Below are 20933 nucleotides of genomic sequence, written 5' to 3'. Positions count from 1 at the left end.
AGGTCTTCGATCCATTTGGAATCTATTCTGATACACGGATATATATAAGGATCTAAATTCGGTTTTCTGTATACTGCCAATTCTACAGCACAATTAGTTTTTCTTCCATCCTATGTGTCTGGCTTCCTTGTAAAAGATTATTTACCTATAGGAGTGAATTCATTTCTGGATCTTCAATTCTGTTGTATTGTTGGAATTCTGTGCTTCCATTGGAAAGAATGCCATTACCCCATTCCTGAACAAAAGGAAAGACTGGAAAACAATGATATTAAGTGAAATAAGCAAGGTCTAATTAAATATATGCTGCATGGTTGTCCTCATTTGTAATAACTAGACATGTCTATAAATCTACAAGTTAATCCAATAGTTAGTAAAAGAAATACAATTACACTTGGATATGATTAACTAAGAGCAATCTAAGCATTCACATGGCAGGAACAAGGTAAACTATTCTTAGGAGAGAATCACAATGTCTCAATACCTATATGCATATGACCATATAAATGTTGCTTATTGCAATGAACTCTAAGAATCAATCATACATGTGAAATACATCTATCTGTATATAATTTGAAAAGATGTCATGAAAATAACCAACTTCTCTGTAAATTCAAAAGCAAAATTCTAAGTGTAGAAGATAAAATTGAAGAATGCTTTCAGCACATAAACTTAAACACATAGGGAAAAAGGTGGGAGAGAAAAGATAAGATGAAAAGTAGAATAGGTAACTATTGAGGAATTCATAAACTATTTCAAAAAGTATACAAGAGAGCTGGGGTACATCTCAGTTGTAGGACTAGACTAATATATACAAAGCCATAGGTTCAATCTCCATGAAGGCCTAATAATAAGTTAATAAATAGTAGTAATACAATAATTACCTGAAATAAATGCTTTCATATTAGAGAGGCCTGAATCTTAAAACAGTAAATAAATTATTCTCAAGGCTTGTATCCAATGACAAGAAACTACAAGAATGAAGAGCAAATATTTTCCTTTTCTTGCCCTTCCTTTCCTATTCTGGTTTATTCTTTTCTTTTTTCCTTTGACACTACTGGTGCTTGAAGTTGCTAATTCTCTAATCACTTTAGATTATTTTTCAGGCTAAGCCTCCCTTGAGGAATGATAGCTTACCAATGGTTTCCACAAACGTGAGATAACAGGGAAATTACACTATATCTAGCTTTGTTTGTTTTCGTAGTTTCTCATGAATTTATATTTTTTAGAACTGGCCTTGATATCAGTCTTCTAAATCTCTGCCTTCTAATTAGCAAAGTACATTTCATCTCAAGCTTGGACTCACACTATATTTCAGTTTAACCATTCAATATTGACTTCAGTTCAACCAACGTGAACTATTGGGGAAATATATGGACACCTCATTCCCACTGGTAGGCAATTCTCATGAAGATGAGGAACAAGATAAATAAGTGAGGAATGGTATCAGTTGCAAAAAAAATGGAATAGGATCCAAACAATTACTTCTTTGGGCTGCCGAAAATAATCGGCTTACAACAGTTCCAAGACTACTTTTCAAAAAGGCCACTCATGTGAATACTAGGGATGAAGATGAGTATGCCCCTCTTCATCGGGAAGCCTACTGTGGACACTTAGACATTATCCATGAGTTGGTGGCTCAAGAGGCAGATATTCATGCAATAACTGTGGATGGCTCGACACCCCTGCACAGTGATTATACGTGGAATAATACCAGAGTGTCTTCTTTCTTACTGCATCAATGTGCAGATTCCAATGCCCAAACTTAAGGCCTTTTGACCTCTTGCATCTTGCTGCTGGGAATAGAGATAGCAAAGATATGCTGGATCTCCTTCTGTTGAACCGTTATCTCAAACCAGGTCTAAAAAACAACTAGGAAGAAACTTTATTTGATAATGCCAAAAGGATAAGTATGTATCACTACCTCTTTGAAGTTGTGGAAGGCTGTACTAATTTTTCCTAAGTCATAATGTTTCTGTTAAGCTTCTCAAGTTTAAAAGTGCCAGTCCATTCGTTGGTCCGTACAAAATATTTTCACAGTACAAAGTACCAGCAATATCTTACTGTAAAAATTCATGTATTCCATTGTATTCTTCCAAGTCAATTGCCTGACTTTGATGTCAAAATGTATTCAAGAGGTTTTGTATACATCTATAATAATTTCTGCAGAGTTTGTGATTTTTTTTAATCAGAACTAATTTTAACTTATCTGTTGAAATGAGTAGTACCGAAACTAAAGATATTTCTAGTGCTTGTCTGAGAAAAGTATATTTTAAAATATTTTATATTCTGTTCTTTGTACAATTTCCATAATCTATTTCATTCTCTCCTAGATATAATACATTGAATTCTACATCGTTTTATAATATATAGGTTCATTAATAAATGTGTCCTTTAAGATGGCATTCCATATAGAAACAGTTTAAGATTCCTTTTTTTCCTAGGTCCTTATACTATTTTATTTCCTTGGGATAAAATGACAATGTTATCTAATTTAAAAAGTTTTGTAAAGTTTATGCTATTTAAAGGCCTTTCTAAGGTGAAAACTTAATATACTGATGTCAAACTTACTTTCAATTCTATGAATTACATATATTGTTACACTCGTATTTTTGTAATCAACTTTTTAATAACTTTTTTCATTTCTTGCATCTAAAGAATGAAATAATTGGACTACTTCACAAATTTTCATATCATCCTGTATTTCATATCATCTCTGTGTTGTTGTAATTTTGGTATACGTGCTGCTGAAGCACGTATATTAATGATGAAATCTTTATATAGGTATATATCTTTGGATGCCTATTTGTAACAAGGAAAACTTATTGTTCCTTACAATGCTATTGATCTTCTTTTCCTAAAATTCTATGTATAGTGGAAAAAAATTTATATTGTTTGGTCTATTGCTCACATGTGCAATTTTTTGTCAATGGATATTTTTTTTCATTTTAAATTTGATCATACTTTGAAGCATTTATAGCCAGGTCCAAAGATGATGGCTTTTTCAAATACTTATTTATCCAACTGAGTTAGCTTTGTGGAGCTAATGGATTCAAAGTAAGCCTTGCTTAAGAGCGACTTATAAAATTCTACAGCATAAAATTTCCCAAATGAGGTCTTACTGGCACAAATGTCTACCTGACCATTTACTCTTCTTCCATGTAGCAACAGATCAACTAGAATATCTTACCCTGACAGCATAGATTGTCTTACTGAAACAAAACTATTATTAGTTACAAGGGATGATAGAGAGATGAACAATTCAGACAGAACTGTTCAGGATAGAAGGTATTTTATCAAAATACAATTATTTAATATACCTACCATTTCAAAAGTAGCTAAAGCCAAGAAGGTGAAAAAATTGTTCATATGCATGATTACCTAATGTCCTGGCCTGTCAACCATCCCACCAGGCAGGAACTTACACTACTGCCTTTCTATCACCAAAATATTCCCATAGCTCCAGGAGAAGTCCATATGTTTCTCCTCATTATTAGGCCTTAAATTGGTAATGTTTTAATCAGAGTGTTCCCTGGTGTGTCCAGGTTGTAAATCTGCAAATAGTAAAGCTTTAGTTCTAACTCTACTAAACACTGAGGTAGAGATAATGGAATAATACTTTAAAACAGAGTTGCCATTTATACCTTAACCACAACAGAACAATGCAAAACATGTGCCCTTTCTATTATATTATATATAGTTATATATTTTATATTTATATGTGCTGATTTTATATTTCACACAGTGAATCTTACTAGAAATAATTGATAATTTGACAAAAAATTATATTTATTTATTCCAATAAATAGATTGGAATATAATTAGGTTTACAATATAAAAAGTATCAATGCATTGTCTTTCATACAAACTTGTGATACCTTCAAAGTGCTCTTGGTCTTCTGAATTCACATGGTAAAAAAACTATTTTGTTTTCCTATAATCTATAAAATATTTTACTCTGATGCTCTGTTTATTATTTTAACTCGCTGGTCCTAAACAGTTTTTCTTCATATTTCTGAAGCATTCCTACTGATTATACCCAAATTTTGCTGATATGACATCTACAAGATCTTTTTTCTGCAGGACCCACAATTCCTAGGCTCCCAGGTCCGAGTTACCTGCATCATCAAATAACAGAGGCAAGACTTCTCACCTAGGCCCATGCAACATGCCAACAGAAAGTAATTGAAGACCAATCTCAATTTCTCATTTCCTATATTTCAGGGCCCGAATTCTTTGAGAAACAGGAATTTTCAGTAAGCAATTGTGAAATGCAATGCAACTTACAATAAAAGATGATATCACAAAATCTGAGAGAATGTACTGTAGTTCAAACTTTCAATTTACAGATGACCAGTCCATATGATTGAATGAGATAAAACATGTCACAAGATTATTTTTATACCACTCTCCTAATGATTACTGAACGATTTCAGTCCAGCATAAGTAGGCCAAAAAAGTAGATCCTGGAAGGATAGATCCACAATTGGTCTACCAAAACCAGGAAAACTTGACTTAGATGTCAAATATAATTCAGAAAAACATTAATTGAGAAGATCCTTAGTACTTCAAAACAGGGGTACTTCAGTAAAACTTGGTTCGGTAGTATAAAAATGTCGTCATTCTCAAAACAATAATAACCTACATTTAATCTTCTGAAAGTATATTCTTTTTCAAATATACTTTTAAAAATCACAATCACCTAAATAATATTTGACAAGTAGATTATACTTAGTGGCATTACAAGTTTTTCAAGTGTAGTGAGCAAGTTACAATAGAGTTGATTTATTTACCCAGCACCAATGCCAAACAGGTTCAACTATTCATTAAAGTATAGAAATTGTTCCGCCCACCATTTGTGTGTTAGTAGGTGCCTTCCAGAAATGTGTTAAATAGATCAGCCTCCTATATTTCAAACCCAAATGTTAGCTAATAAAGTAAATTTCATCACTTAAATAAAGTACATTTCAAAAAGTCACAAAGAGTTGCCTCATCATATGTTGTTTTATTTTTTTCCCTATCTGTTTAACTTAGTGAGAAATATGACTTTAAGTCTTGAATATGGGTATTCATCAGAGATGTGACAAACATAAAATCTGTCTTCTATTTCTATCATATTCCTTGATAGTAGTAAATCTTAGTTTTCTTCATTTTCCAAAACTTATATGTAGTAGATAATATTATCCCATGTAAAACAAAATAATCACAAACCATTGTACAAAGCCATTTATAAAAATTGGTAATTAGGAATACATTCTAAGCCATTTTAAAACTTTTTTTGACTAAAGATTAATCTTCCAAATGGATGAGAATAAAACCGTGTCTAGGTCCTTCACGTCTACAGTTTGCAAATTATTATTGCAGATGAATGAATTATGGAAATATAAGCTGACATCAGTTCAAACATATGCAGGATTGAAACTCCATGGAATGTGTATAAAACTTTCAAAGTATTAACGGTTTAACAGAATGACTACCAGGAAATTGAAACCAAAGTAGAATAATAGTAAAGATGTAGAATGAATGAAAAATGGAACAAGTGGCAAGTACAGTTAGAATACTTAATGTACACATGTGATAAAGGAAGTGGTAAATCTGAAATAAATCTTGAAGAAGGGGTTGGTTGAGAATGATAGAAAAAGTGACTCTGATCCAGGAGCATTGGACAATTAGATGAACATATTTAATTGTAACACACTTGCACAACCTTTTGAAATTCAGTTAAAAAACACAACAAAAAACAAAAACACACAAAAATCACAACCAAAGAGAAATCTCTAGAGAGTATGAATATGAACTCTCAAAATTTTAAGGAGTTAATGAAGGACAGTCTTGGGGAAAGCAAACAATGCTTTTCAAAGAGGACAGTTAGGGGTAGGGGGGAATTTTGAATAGATTTAAATAGATTGTCTAAGGTTAGAAATCACCTACATCTGCTGCAAATATTATCTTTCTTCTGTCAGTTCTCTTTGTCTGAAATGGGTACTGCAGTCCTGACCCACACTTGATAGCTTCTGAAGATAGAATGGAAGAAACAAGATCAAGAACCTAATAGGTTCTGTCCACTGGAGAGAAAACAATCCTCTATGTTTTCTCTCATCTCTCTTCACTACTCTTTTTTCATACTTTTAAGTCAACTGATTTTGAATTTTATTTTTCCTTCTTTGTTCTGGCAAAGTAATTGGTCAAATTAGTTCACTAAATATTATTTGCCTTTTTTTTTCTATCATGCTGTTTACTTGCCCGAGTCCATTAAACTTCACCCTAGCATTTGGTTGCCATGACAACCCTACATCTATGTTAATGTGGACAAATTCTAATGTAAAAGTTTGTCTCCAAAAAATAAGTCCCAGAAGCTGTGATCACAAATATTTGGCTATACTTTTTTTTTTTTTACCTTGAAAGTCTTCTTGTGTCTAAAGTGCCCACAAAAATAAGTACTCCACCACTTTTTGGTTCAATCACTTCTAACCTCAAAGATATATTTTGATAACAAGATGCTTAGAGGAAATCAAAGAATACTCCACTATTATCTTCTCTCTTAAGACTCTCCTTAGATACCTTATCAGTTTCAGTGAAGTTATTCTTTGAAAAATTATTTCAATAGATTATTCTTCTCTTGGTCTTGCATTTGTTCAGCAAGATGTATGGGAAAGAAGAGTTAAATCATCCATTCCTTGGATGACAGTGTCTGTTACAAAGGACAATGCTTCTATGTCTAATTCTATGTCCTCCTCTTATCTCTTGCCTGATTTCCAATTAATCACAGCTTCTTGGCTTCAAGTCCAGTGAAGCTGAAGGACTATAAGGTCTCCCCCCCACCCCACCCCACTATATCTTCATGGTTTCTCTTTTAAAACTCTTTTAAGTTGCCTCATTTGGACGCAGAATTTATTTTCATGTCTTCATTCAATCTGTTCTGCATTATAGTCAGCCAAATAGGCTCTATAAAATCACTTTATGTATCAAAAATTTTAAGACAACATATATAAATATTTAGGCCTCCCTCCACTGCTGAAGCCAATATGCTTAGCTAGGGCTTCTAAGAACACTGTCTTTTTACCCTTTCAATTTTCTCAATTCTTTTCTAATCCCAAACCTTTTTGACTTATATAATAAGAGAAATCTTTACTATCTCATGTTAATAAGGATATTATTTTTTGTGAGCTACTTAGAAATGTGTAATCATTGGAGTATCCAATCAGATTTTTTTTCTGTGTTTCAGTGCTTCACGTACAAAGACATTGTAGAAAGTGTTACAAACAGAAAAGTGTGAACCCAATACCTTTTTCAATTGTGGAGGGCACTTTCGCCCTAAATATTTTGACCAAAATTATCTTTTTCAAATAATTATTTTGGTAGTTAAAGGTCAATTCACAAATGTAGATATCTTAATTTTTTAAGAACTTTGAATTTCACACAATGAGAGTATATTTCCTGGGTAAAGTCAATTCTCAAAGGAACCTACAGGATTTACAGCAAGGTTTCTTAAGTTTGTTTCTTTAGTGTGAAAATGAACTATCTTCACCCACATTGCTCCCTCTTAACTAAGTCTCCATAGATTTCTTTGCATGAAAGCCTATTTACCCAGGCAATTTTCTTAATAAGCTAAGTTGTTAAAAAGTTTGAACAATCAAAATATAGCTGTCATAATTTTCAAACTCTTTTGAAATTCCTTTAACAGAATCACATATTCACTAATCCTAATTAAACCTTTACCCTCAAAAACAGTTGACATGTTGTTTTCATGATATAGTGTCCCTACAACTATTTTTTTCCAGTGGGTTTATGTGTATATATGATCATAAAAGCTGGTGCTGAGCAAAATGAACTTCAAGATATGGAACAGAGATTTTTTTGTAGTTATTGTTTGTAATATACTATGTGATTTCTATTTTCTTTGTGTTTTTTCCATTATGGTTTTCCCCTGCTGTAGTCAATTTTGGTGCCCTGTGTATTGTGTATACATTTACCTTAATTAGGGAAGGGAAGATGAACAACAAAATGGTGAGACAAAGGACAAAAGGAAAACCAATGCAATAGAAATACTCACATGCAATATGTTGGAAATGTACATTACAACTTGTGAGGAGTACTGAGGTGAAGGAAAACTGTGAGAAAAATGAAGGAGGCGTTAAAAAGTTTGAAAAGTTATGTATTCACTACCTTACAATTACTGTAACCCCATTGTACATCAATTTGATAATAAATTTTAAAATAAGCTGCATAAAATATAATTTCACTCTATTTTTACAGTAAATATTATCCTTTATTTTATGTTGTAATTTATTAAAAATCAATACTATTTGGCATCTAATTTGAAACAATTACTCCTTTTTTATCAGAGGGTCATCATCTTGAATGTTATCCAACTAGACAATATTTTCACAATAAACTTGCCAATATTTTGAAAAAAGAATAAATTTAGTACTTTCTCACACTAAAACCAAAAACAGTTTAACTCTATGGAAACCAATAACTTTTAAAAGTAAATAAGTTGTTAAGAGCACAGAATATATGTGTTCTTCAAAATTCCTATGACTAATAACTACTCATTTTCAATTTCTGAACATTCCATACCTGAGAGATTCAAAACAGTACCTGTTTGCAATTCTGCAATAGATGCAATTTCCAATGGAGTGTTACAGATTGAGAAGTCAACAGAAAAATAGCCACATTCTGGTAGAGGATAAAATTATGAAACATCTGTAATTAATTCTTCAAGAGTAAGCAAATATTTATCAAAGTAAGCTATTATTTCTATGACCATCAATCCCAAGATTTATGCCATAAAGTCATCCTAGTCCAATACTTTCCAACTCGTAAAGAGCACCTTAAAATTCCCTTAATTTACATAATGAATAGTTTATATCTATTGTGAAAAAAATACTCCACCTCTGCTAATGTGATGCCCTCCTTGTTCTGGAAAGAACACCACAATAAAATGGGTTGCATAAATTTCCCCCAGTGAAATTCTTGAGATCAGAACACTTGCAAATGTTATTTATATTTATACTTTTTGTAAACTATCACAGATATTCAGAATGCTAAGTTTGGAAGATTATGGTTCAAATCTCCAATAAACTTCTCAGAAAAAGCCAGACACAAGTAGCACTGAGATTGGAGTGTTAGCACACGAGCCTTGAGCATAAAGAGGCTCAGAGACAGCTTCCAGACCCAGAGTGAAAACCCTAGGACAAACCAATAAAACAAAAACAAAACCCAATATAACATTTTTCTCATTGTATACAGAGGCACGTAATTTAGGAAATGGCTTCCTGTGTAACATATAGGTAGAAGAAAGAAGATGTCACACAATTATTTTTTTCATACAATGTTATACAATACAATCAAAAATTGCTCTTTTGCTAAATTTATAAATTAATATCCATTTGTTGGCAACTCTGTCTAGATTATTCACATTATCATTTTATCCATGAACTATTGGAATTATCTATCAACTAAGACCTAATTATAATTCTCTTGAAAGAATATTCTAGGAAAATGGAATGCCAGAATCATTTGTGAATTTTTCAATTAAACCCTCTACTTAAAAAGAATTTTGTATTATCCTATAAAATATGAAATTACAAACAAAACCAAAATATTTATGTTAACTCTAAATTCTAATTTAGCAAAATCTACAAATTCCTGCATTAGGTAAACTTTGTTATTTCTCTAGGCTTAAGCTTTTTTAATCCATCATTTCTTTCGAAACCTACAGAATGATGCTTACTTACTTTTTCAAATTTTGGGTGGGAATCATGAGCCATTTTGCATTTAGGAATGATCTGTAATGAAGAGAGCATTTAAAACACAACTGAAGATTATATAGGAGTTGCATTTCAATAGGAAACTTGACTTCTCATAACATAATGACAAAATTAGCCCAGACTTCCAATGTGTATTCCTTTCTTGTTTGATTTTTTTTATTAAACAAAATTATACTACCTGGTCCAGGGAAGGTATCACTATGTATTTCCACTCTCTAATCTCCTGTCTTAGTCTGCATGCTAGAATTCCAGGCTTGTATCACATTGCCCTGCCATGGTTTCTTGGTTTATGTAATCTAGATACAGACTGGCAATTTTGAACTTCTCCAATGATATTATCCACTAGACTGACTGCTCAGAGTGTTTATGTACTATTTTCGAAGATCTTCTATCATTTGACACAGGATATGAACATTTTCACATGCACATGCTGGGATCTCTTATACATTTCTCCATGGATCTGATCCTTTAATAATAATTACTTGACTTTCTTACTATCTCTGGTCCCTACCTATGTAATAGTCTCAAACTTTTTTGAAGAAAGTTCCCTTGAGGATTTTCTAATATTAAAATTTATCACTTGATTCTTACTCAGGACATATTTTCTATTGTTTTTTTTAACTTTTCTACATATTCTAAGTTGTTTTATTTGTGTAATTGTGTGTGCACATATAAGTGCTTCTGTGTGTATGTGTATGTTTGAATGTATGAATGCAAAAGCCTCAAGCTCTTATTCATCAATTTTGCTCATGACTGGTATTCCATCACCTGAGCCATTCTTCCAATCTAGCTTTTGGCTGTTAGTGTGGCAAAGACTGTTCTGCTCAGGCTGCATGCCAAATAAACTTCCCAGACTCATTTACATTCTTAGGTTTTATTTCTCCAGAAGTATCAACTTTTAAACTACAAATATTTTTGTGAGTGTAAAGTCAAACTCTAGCCCAGATTTTTAACTCAAGAATTCATATAAAGATAGATGAACATACACATTGCATATGCTGAGTATACACTATTAGAAATGTGATCTTAAGCCAGGTGGTGGAGAGATTTCAGGACTGGGGTTCAAAGTCAACTATTAGAAATGTGATCTTAAGCCAGGTGGTGGAGAGATTTCAGGACTGGGGTTCAAAGTCAGCCCAGGTAGGAAAGTCCCAGAGACCCTTTTCTCCAATTAACTACCAGAAAACTGAAAGTGGTACTATGACTCAAGTGTTAGAGCCGTAACCTTGAGCTGAATAACGGAGGGATAGCGCCCAGGCCTTGAGTTCAAGTGCCAAGACCAATAACAACAAAAAAAATATAAGAAAAGGAAAGAAAAATAAATGTGATCTTAGCCACTAGTTCACTGCTAGTATAATCCCTGCTCTCTCAAGACTCACTTTTTTTCCAGTTAAGTCCATGCTCTTATATCTAACTTGCATTGGAACCACAATTATTCTTCCACTCTACTTTTTACAAATTTGTGTGATTAGCAAGTGTGATTTAGAAAGGGAGTGGCCTCATACTTCATGTTCCACTTAGGAGTAATGGTTTCTCTATCACTCCCATAAATCTTCATATTGGAATTGGCTTTTTGTTTCAATGTTGTCTTATTTGTAGTCTTCTATACTGTACAAGCTGGAGCTTGGGGGTGCCCTTGAGAGAACTAGAGAACAAGAGGCTCCCACCCAAGGGGAGGACCACTCAAATGACACAGCACCACGTCACCTCTCCCTTTCTCCAAGCCAGATCCTTCCTCTTGGGAACAAACAGCCTTGACTCCACATTCACCAAAACCCTAGGCCAGGATGCTGGATGAAGGAGTCCTGAGACAGGTGGCTTCTCAGAGCCTGGGAGGGGAAACTAGCAGAAGGTCATGGTGCCCCCAGAGGGGTGTCTTACCAGGGGTGGGGCAATGTTGAGGAAATGGATGGGGTCCTAAATGCTTCATACATGGATATACTCTTTACTTCTAGCCTACATGTTTCTGGGCTAATTGGCGGATTCTTGGGGAGGAAAAGAAGATCAAATGGACCAAAAGCACCAGCAGATGCTGGCAGAGCTGGGAAAGGTGATGACCCTGTGAAAACTTTTGACAGCTGAGGGGTGTGGGAACAGGCCGGGTGTATGTATGTGTGTGTGTGTGTGTGTGTGTGTGTGTGTGTGTGTGTGTGTGTTCCTCCCAGATATTCACCTTCTGCTCTGACCCCCAGCGCCCTTCACCTCCCTCCAGGGCTTTTCTGGGACCCTCTTCAGGTGAAAGGGTGACCAAGCATAGAAGACAAGGGCTTACACAGCAAGGGGGGGTGGTCTATCTTCTGTATCCAAAAACCCCCATGCCCAGAAAAAGAAAAGACACAACAACGCAAGTGTGGAGGTGCTGCTCCCCACCTCTGACTAACGCCACCAAGCTCCCACCAGGGAGAGAAAGGGTGCAGATGCATGGCTCTCTGGCTCCCACCAGGGGCTCTGTGGTGTCCCCTCTTCACCTATCCCTGCATCTGCACTTTTCCTGGGACATTGGACACTAGGGATGTGCCCACTCCTGGGGCATATTAGTGGCAGAGTCCCCGGACTGTGGGGTGTGAAAGAGGTGCAGGTCCGGGACCTGGTTGGGTTGTTGTGGGATGCAGGTGTCACAACGTGCAAGCCCTCTGGGCAGCCACTCACTTGTGATGCTGGGAGAAGTTGTTGGTGGCTGCTCCAGTTAGGGTGAGCAGTAATGGAGGAGGCATTGCAGACACTCAGGTCCAGGACAGAGGACCAGTGGCCAGGACCAGGTTGAGGCTGCAACCTGCCAGTAGCTTGATACCGCCTGAGGTTTGAAATGCAGTGCCTTGGAGGAAGCAGGGTAGGAGGTGGGAGGCAGGCAGGCACATCAATTTCCTACTCCAAAGTAGCTTCAAGTCTCTTGCTCACCACTCAGCCACCTCTACCTTATTCAACTGCTGGTAGTTGTGTCAACCAGCCTAGGGAATCCTGGTGGTACAAGGCAGCATGGAATGTGGGCGTGACCACCATTCTTGTATCCCATTGGTCAGAAAGAAACATGAAAGAATGGGGGTGTGGCCAGAATCCTGTGATGCAGGCAGCTTGGGCAGAGTCAAGATGACAGCAACTCCCCCCAGCTCATTTCCCAGGGAACTATACTCAATTCAGTTGGAGACAAGAGGGTGACCTGCTTTAGCCAGATAGCTGCACAGATTCTTGTGTATGTCTGTTTGTTGCCAGTCCCAGACCTTGAACTCAGGATCTGGGATCAGTCCATGAGCTGCTTTTGCTCAAGGTTAGCCCTCCAAACTAGATCCACATGGCTCTACTTCTGGCTTTGTTGACACTGAAGTGGGACTGGGGTTTCAAGGGCTTTCCTGCTTAGTGTGAATTTGATCCTCCCATCAAAGCCTTGTAAATATCAAGGAGGACTCTTGAGAGCCACTGATGCTTGCCTCATCATTGGTCTTGCTGATGTTCTTGGACAGAGCAGTGAGTTCCCTAGCCTCGGATTTAAGTGGAGGGAGGTGGAGCCCACAGTTCGAATCCTGGTCCTGTCAGCTTCAAATGACAGGAGATCCTAAGAAACTCATTCTTATCCCTATGATTACCAATGGAATGTGATCAATGTCATGACTGAATGAGCAGTTGTTGAATGATTCTATGATAAAATTATAGACAATTATATATAGGACACTGATCGATTTTAATTAATACTTTATTAAGCATTTAAACAATCACATTCATTAAATGGAGGCATAATGAAATAACTAAGAATTGCACCTCATATACTATAAAGGTGCCATTTTTTCTGCCAAGACTGGGATTGGAACTCATGGTCTGGGTAACTCTGTTGCACTGTGTGGGAAGGGGAAGCTTGCCTCCTTGAAGTCAAGAAATTCAAGTCTGTTCCTTAGGCCTGAAATTGATCCCCACGACTAGAATACATCCTACTCATGTACAATTTAAATATATGATTTATATTTAAATACATATGTTGACTCCATATTGCGTTCAGTGGAGTTACTCATTTTATTTTTTGTTTTATTTATGTATTTATTTTACTGACTATTATTACACATAGAACATTGATTACATTGATTACATAGAATATATTTCTGCATATGTATTCCACTTCATACCTGACACCCAGGAAATCCACAGAACAGGAAAACATGTGTCACCATCAGTTTCTTTTTCGACAATTCATTTCTTGGGAGTGCTGGCATCTGAACTCATGGGCTACGATGCCAAATTCAGGAATGGGTGAGAGTCAACGCGCCATTGTGGGGCAAATTGAGCTGACAGGCAGTTCCCAGGACCTGAGATTGAGCCCCAGGTGTTGACAAAATAAGACCAAATTGACAAGCAGATGACAGTATGCTAATAAATATATATCTTTATAGCATGCCAGAGATGTGTATCCATTATTCAGTTTTATAGACTACATTCGTACCAATTCTTGGGTACTTTTTATGCCTCCATGTAATTAATGTTATTGTTTTCATCCTTAAACTATTAATGAAATCAATCTCTGTCTTGAAATTATTGTGTTCCTGTAAGTAATAGTATTCTTTAATGCTTCATAAATATTAAATAAAATCAATCAGCCTCCTGAAATCATTCTAATTTTATAGAAGCATCATTCACAATCAACTCATTCGACCGTGACATTGATAACATTCCATTGTTATTCCTATGGATGGGAACGAGACTCTCAGTATCTCCTGCCATTGGTTGGGTCAGGACAGGGATTAGAAATCAAGGTCTACATTGCCACGTGGGCCTATGGCTTCCCCAATAGTCTGCCAGACTTCAGCAATGCAAGGTGAAGTACCCTTTGCAACAGTGTCATTCAGACCCAGCAAAACATAAAAAGTCATCTCACCGCATTTTTTCTGTGCATTTTTTATACTGCATGCCCTGGTGGTTTAGGATCCCAGGAGCAGCTGTGGGTCCAGTGGCTTCACCCCAACCTTGGGTGATCAAAGCAGAGGCAGAGTTGGGATGACCTGAGTTCAAGTGCCATGCTGAGCATAAAACAAAATAAAAATTAAAAAATAAATTAGCTCCCTGACTTGCAATTCGTGCTGTTTATTCTGCCCAGTTTTGGATTTGAATTCAGGGTCTGGGTAAATCTGCAGCACTGTGGATGAAGGGGAATCTTACCGTACTCGAAGATAAGAAAGTCAGGCCTGTTCACTTGGCCCGAATTCCAGCCCCATGCCTTGAAAACATACTATTTATATACATTGTAAAGATAGGATTTATAGTTGCCTATAGATATTCAGTACATACATGTTTGGTGTGGTTGTTCCTTGTATTTTTTATTCATTTATTTACCATTGATTTTATTTACTATGATGATACCCACTCTGTTTATTACATTGATGATATATTATCACATAGCATCTAGATTTGTAGATATGTTCTCCATCATGCCTAACACCCAGGACTCTCAGATAAAAGGAAAATAATTTTCGCACTCAGTTTCTTACTTCATGATCCACTTGTTGGTAGTTCTGGGATCTGTCTCAGGGCCTAGCGGGACCAATTGGTGAAGAGGTAAAGGGGAAGAAACCAACCTGTGAGCAACTAAAGAGCTAGGCCATTCCCAGGATCTGACATTGATCCTCAGGGTGCCCCCACGATAGTCATAACTTCATTATTTAAGCATAGGATCTATATTTACATACATGTTTGGAGGTGTCTCACATTTGTTATACTTCTTATTTTGTTACAATTCATGGAGATATTGTGTATTTTACTGAGTATGTTGACAGGTACAACTGTGCTGACATGGATGACAACCTGTTCCAATGGTTATAGGTTTGCCTACTCATTCTCCATCCTTGTTGAGACCCAGTACTTTCACAGGAGAGGAAAACATGTGCAATGACTGCCTTCTGATATCAGGATGAATCTTTTGTCATTGCTGGGAATTTAACTCAAGTCTGGGTAGCTCTGTTGCACAATGGGGAAAGGGGAAGCTCACCATCCTTGAAAACTAGAATGTCAGCCCGAGTCTAGGACCTGATTTGAAGTGCAAGCACTGGACAAAATAATAAGCCCTTGTTTTTTAATAGGATCTCTCTTTACTACAGGTGTCTTATGTATCTTGCATTCAGTGTAGATATTCCTTTTTATTTTTTATTTATTCATGAATATATTGTGTATAGTATTGAGTATGGTGACAGATATAACTATGCTGACATGGATTACAATCTATTCCTATGGCTATAGAGTTGCCTATATAGCATTCTCCATCCTCTCTTATACCAGGTCTTTCACAGGAGAGGAAAACAGGTAGATCAATTGGCTACTCACATCAAGATGAAACTTTTGGCTGTTCTAGGATTTGAACTCAAGGCCTAGCAGACCCAATTATTGAAAGGGTCATGATGAGCAAACCAGCCTGTGAGCCACTAAGGAGCTAGGTCATTCCCTGGACCTGAGATCGAGCCCTCGTGGGGGGCAATATAGTCATAAATTCATAATTAAACCAAGGATCTATATTTCCATACATGGTTGGGCAGCATCTTGCATTTGGTGTAGTCATTCTCTTTATATTGTGTCTTTTTCATTGATGTACTGTGTATTTTCTTGAGTATAAGATGACAGATATAACTGTGGTGAAATGGATGAAAACCTCTTCCCATGAGTATAGAGTTGCCAATACATTCTCCATTCTAGCTGAGACCCAGAACATGCACACCACAGGAAAACAGGTGCAATGACTGGCTTCTCACATCAGGCAGTGCTGGGATTCAAACTCCGGGCCTAGGACGCCCAATTGCCCAATGGGTCCATGTGATCACACCAGCCTGTGAGCCACTAAGGAGCTGCGCTGTTCCCAGGAATGGAGAAAGAGCCCTAAGGTGGCTACAATAGTCCTCAATGCATCATTGAAACATGAGATGTATATTCACATCTGTGTTTGGACTCCATCGTGCATTTAGTGTAGTTAGTGGATGCTTTGTGTATTTTCTGGAGTATATGATGACAGGTATAACTGGGTTGACATGGATAACAACCTATTCCCATGGCCGCAGGGTGGCCCATGCATTCTCCATCCTAGCTGAGACCCAGGACTTACACAGGATAGGAAAACAGGTGCAATGATTGGCTTCTGACATCAGGATGAATCTTTTGGCAGGCTTGGATTGAACTCGGGGCCTAGAAAGCCCAATTGGCGAATGGGTCTACATGAGCACACCATCCTGTGAGCCACAAAGGAGCTAGGCCATTCCCAGGACCTGAGATCGATTACCCAGGGGAGGAAGGAGGGAGGAGCACAATAGTCATCCATTCATAAACTGAAGGTAGTATGCAAATAAGTACATATTTGTACAGAGTAGGAGAAAAGGCAATCTGTGATGGAATCCAATCTATCAAGTGACTACTGATTCTTGGATGTTTCCTGATGCCTCCATTTCATGACTGTGATGATTATTGTCACACTTCATCAACTCTTCATTACAAATAATTGATACCCCAAGATTCTTGCCTATCATTTCCTACTCCCATCATGCACGAACTACTCATTCAAGGATGACATGAATTGCATTCCATGACACTTCCTGGGTCCAGAAATGAGTATCTCAGGATCTCCTGCCATTTCCTCCTTCTAGGGGGACTGAATTCAAGCCTCAGTCTTGGAAAATGTACTTCTTATATACATTTTAAAGATAAAATTTCCATACAGATGTTCAGTCCATATCATGTTTGGTGTGGTTATTTATTTTATTTCTTGTTTTATTCATTAATTTACCATTTATTTTATTGACTCTGATGACACCTATACCAGTTATTATATTGTTTAAATCCTATCACGTAGCATCTAGATTTGTAGATGTGTTCTCCATCATGCCTGGCAGTGCTAAGATCTGAACTCAGGGTCTAGCAGGTCCAATTCATGAGTGGGTGAATGTGAGCATGGCATTCTAGCCAATGAAACTGTCAGGTGGTTCCTAGCCTCTGAGTTCGAGCCCCAGGTTTGGCCCAAACAGCAATAAATAGATAGGCAGACGGTGGTATACAAATAAATAAACATTGGTAAAGAGTGCCAGAGCCTACTATTTATGACTGAATGACACCTACTACGTTCCTACCAATTCTTATGTATTTATTATACCACCATTAAAGGAATATTATTCTTTTCATGTTTAATAAACTATTAATTAAGATCAATCAGCATCTTAGGATTATCGCATCCAATTTTAGACTACTCTTTCAATTGGTATTTGTATGCATAGGAACAAGTCCCTTGAGATCTCCTGCTATTGGTAGGTGGCAGGACTGGGTTTCAACCAGGGGCCTATGTTGACAGGTTGATCTATGGCTTCCCTGATAGCCCGCCAGCTTTCAGCAATGGCAGGTCAGGTCCACATTGAAACCATGTCATTAAGACCCAGAATAATCACCTAGCAAAGAAAAAAATCGTAAAACCCTCCAGCCCTTTGCAGCTCGCCACTACTTGTGCTTTCCAGCTTTTTTTTTCTTCCTGCAAGCGCTCTTGGCTTAGGATCCCCTGATCGAATATGGGTCCGGATGCTGCACCCCAGCCTATGGCGATCAAAGCTGAGACAGAGTTATCACGACGCGAATTCTAGCCCAATGGTTGGCCAAAAAAAGAACAAATAAAATATTAATTAATTATTTAATTAAATTAAAACAATAAAGCTCACTTGTTTGGAATTTCTGTCAGTTATTTTCCTACCCTGGGATTTGATCTCAGGGTCTTGGCAAATCTGTAGCAATGTGTGGGAAGTGCAGCGTTGTCACTACTTGAATTGAAACCCTATTCCAAGCCAAAAATAAAAAATTAAGTCACTTTCCTGGGCAGGGGGAGTAGTTGTGGAGATGGGAAAGAAGGTATGGTAGGGGAAAAACAATGGAGGCAACAATGCTTAATAGGAAATCTACTCATTACCTTGTTCATGTAATGGTAACCCCTCTGCATAACACTTTTACAATAAAATTGTACAAAAAAAAGAAACGATGTAGTTCTCAGAGAAGCACTTTAGGGGTTAACATTCAATATGAAATTGAATAAACATAAATGCTTCCTTAAAAATTAAATCTCTGTTTTGGAACTGGGGCAAGTGTTTCTGCCATTGCTCGGATTTGATCTCACTGTCCAGGTAACTCTATTGCACCATGGGTGAAGGTGAAACTCACTGTCCTTGAGGAAAAGAAATTCAGGCTAGAGTTCCCAGGGCCAGAATTAAGGACCTGCAATGGAAAAAATATTTTTTCTCTACATGTGTAATATGTGATATATACTTACATATGTATGTTTATTACATATTGTGATTACTATTGATTTTGTATTTTATTTTTATTTGATTAATTAATTTATTGTTTTATTATTATACACAAAAATATTTAGTACATTTTGAACATACATTATAAAATTATACAAAATAATTTAGGACATTAACTCATTTCTCATTAATACTTTATTAAGTATTGAAACATGATACATAATTAATTGGAGGCATTTGTCACAGTCTTCACATGTTTAAAGTTTCACCCTCGTATGAGCTGGGTCTTACCTTTGGACACCTTACTATAGTGATTTCTTTAGATGATTTATAGTCAGAAGCATTTTTTTGAGGATAGTCAAGTTGAGGGATAAAATTGTAAGGGTGGGGCTAGAAATGTGGCTTAGTGGTAAAGAGCTCGCTCAGCATCCATGAATGCCAGGTTTTGAATCCTCATTTCCACATACTCAGAAAAAGCCAGAAGCTGTGGAGTGGCTCAAGTGGTAGATCCCTAGCCTTGAGAAAAAGAAGCCCTAAGACTGTCAAATACATTAGGCCAGATGCCAATGGCTAACACCTTGAACCCTAGCTTCTCAGGAGGCTGAGATCTGAAGACCATCGTTCAAAGTCAACCTAGACAAGGAAAGCCTGTTAGACTCTAATCTCCAATGAACCACCAAAAAACCCACGTGGTGCTATGGATCAAGTTGTACAGTGTTCGCCTTGCTCAGGGACAGTGCCTAGGCTTGATTCAGGACAGACCACTGGAAAAAAATTAGGGTTAATCAAAGTACTTTTCTATTTGCTAATTAGGAGACCATTCTCTGGAAAATGAACGCTGATGTAAACCAGAATTGGAGTCAGAGCTCAGGGTTCAAGTGTAGCAGATCCATATGCCCAGCCTCTCAGACTCGAGCATTATAACCTTGTGTCCTACAGTGTTCTGAAAGGTCCAATGTTGAAAGACTTAATATGCTCCCCAAGCCATTTGTGATAAGCAGTTGACTTGTCGATGTAAGTACGCTTCTGAACCTAGCAGAACAGCAGTGGCTCACACCCATCATCTTACTCAGGAGGCTGAGATCTGAGAATCACAGGGCAAAGCCAGCAATGGCAGGAAAGTCTTTGACACTCTGACTTCCACTTCTGAAAGCTCAGATGTTCAAGAGCTTCCTGTGTTTCTCTTGGTGATGAGAAGTTACTTGCACTCTAAATGTTCTCAGAATTCTTGAGCTCTTATAGAAGCAGGAAAGAAACATTTTGACCCATCCTGGGTTCAAATGAGGTTCTCAGAATCCAAGCCTAGTCCTGTTAGCAGGAAGAACTCCAGTGTAACACTGTATTTAAAGGACAGAAAAGAGTTTCAAAAGCCATACTTGGTGAAGAGACCGAGGCCTGCAGGATTCGGAGGCAGAATGTAGATACACAACAGGGAAGTGAGCTGAAAAACCACTTCATGAATTCCAGGCACAGCCAGCAAAGGGGGGAACCCTGAAACATTTGTTAGTTACATCAGGGTCAGGCATTTCTCAGCCTCTTCAAACACTGACTAATTAACCTTCCTCCCTCAGGTGAAGGGAGCCTCAGGCTATCTTTAGGTTAACAATAGAGAGCCAGAGAGGGGAGGAACAGAGAAGAAAAACCCTGGTCTCTGGTCTTAAGCGTGGGGATTTGACTCTCCATCTGTCAGATTTAAAGACCATTCTTCTACCTCTGCCAGTCCATTCTCCTTCCTTCAATCTGCGCATCATTAATACAAATTCCCACTCCAAGGAGAGGCAGGGCCCTTTCTCTTCTGTCTCCAAGCACCTGAGTTAGAACCTGGCTCTGCCCTCTTGGCTCTCGGAACTTCGGCTGCCTGAGAAGTGGGACAGGGACAGTCTTCCTGATCTGTGGTTGTGTGAAGGCAATGTGGTGGCCTAGCACC

The 20933-nt window shown here is 37.2% G+C and overlaps 1 pseudogene; it reads right to left on the bottom strand.

Annotated features, from left to right (window-relative positions):
* Positions 1 to 2659: 2659 nt before the first annotated feature.
* On the bottom strand, positions 2660 to 2753 carry LOC138808686 (U6 spliceosomal RNA; annotated as a pseudogene).
* Between the last annotated feature and the right edge of the window lie 18180 nt (positions 2754 to 20933).

The sequence above is a fragment of the Dipodomys merriami genome, unplaced genomic scaffold, assembly GCF_024711535.1.
Source record: "Dipodomys merriami isolate MVZ:Mamm:240054 unplaced genomic scaffold, mDipMer1.0.p SCAF_468, whole genome shotgun sequence".
Taxonomy (NCBI): domain Eukaryota; kingdom Metazoa; phylum Chordata; class Mammalia; order Rodentia; family Heteromyidae; genus Dipodomys; species Dipodomys merriami.
The sequence above is the reverse complement of the archived record's forward strand: the minus strand, read 5'-3'. Positions and strand labels throughout refer to the sequence as shown.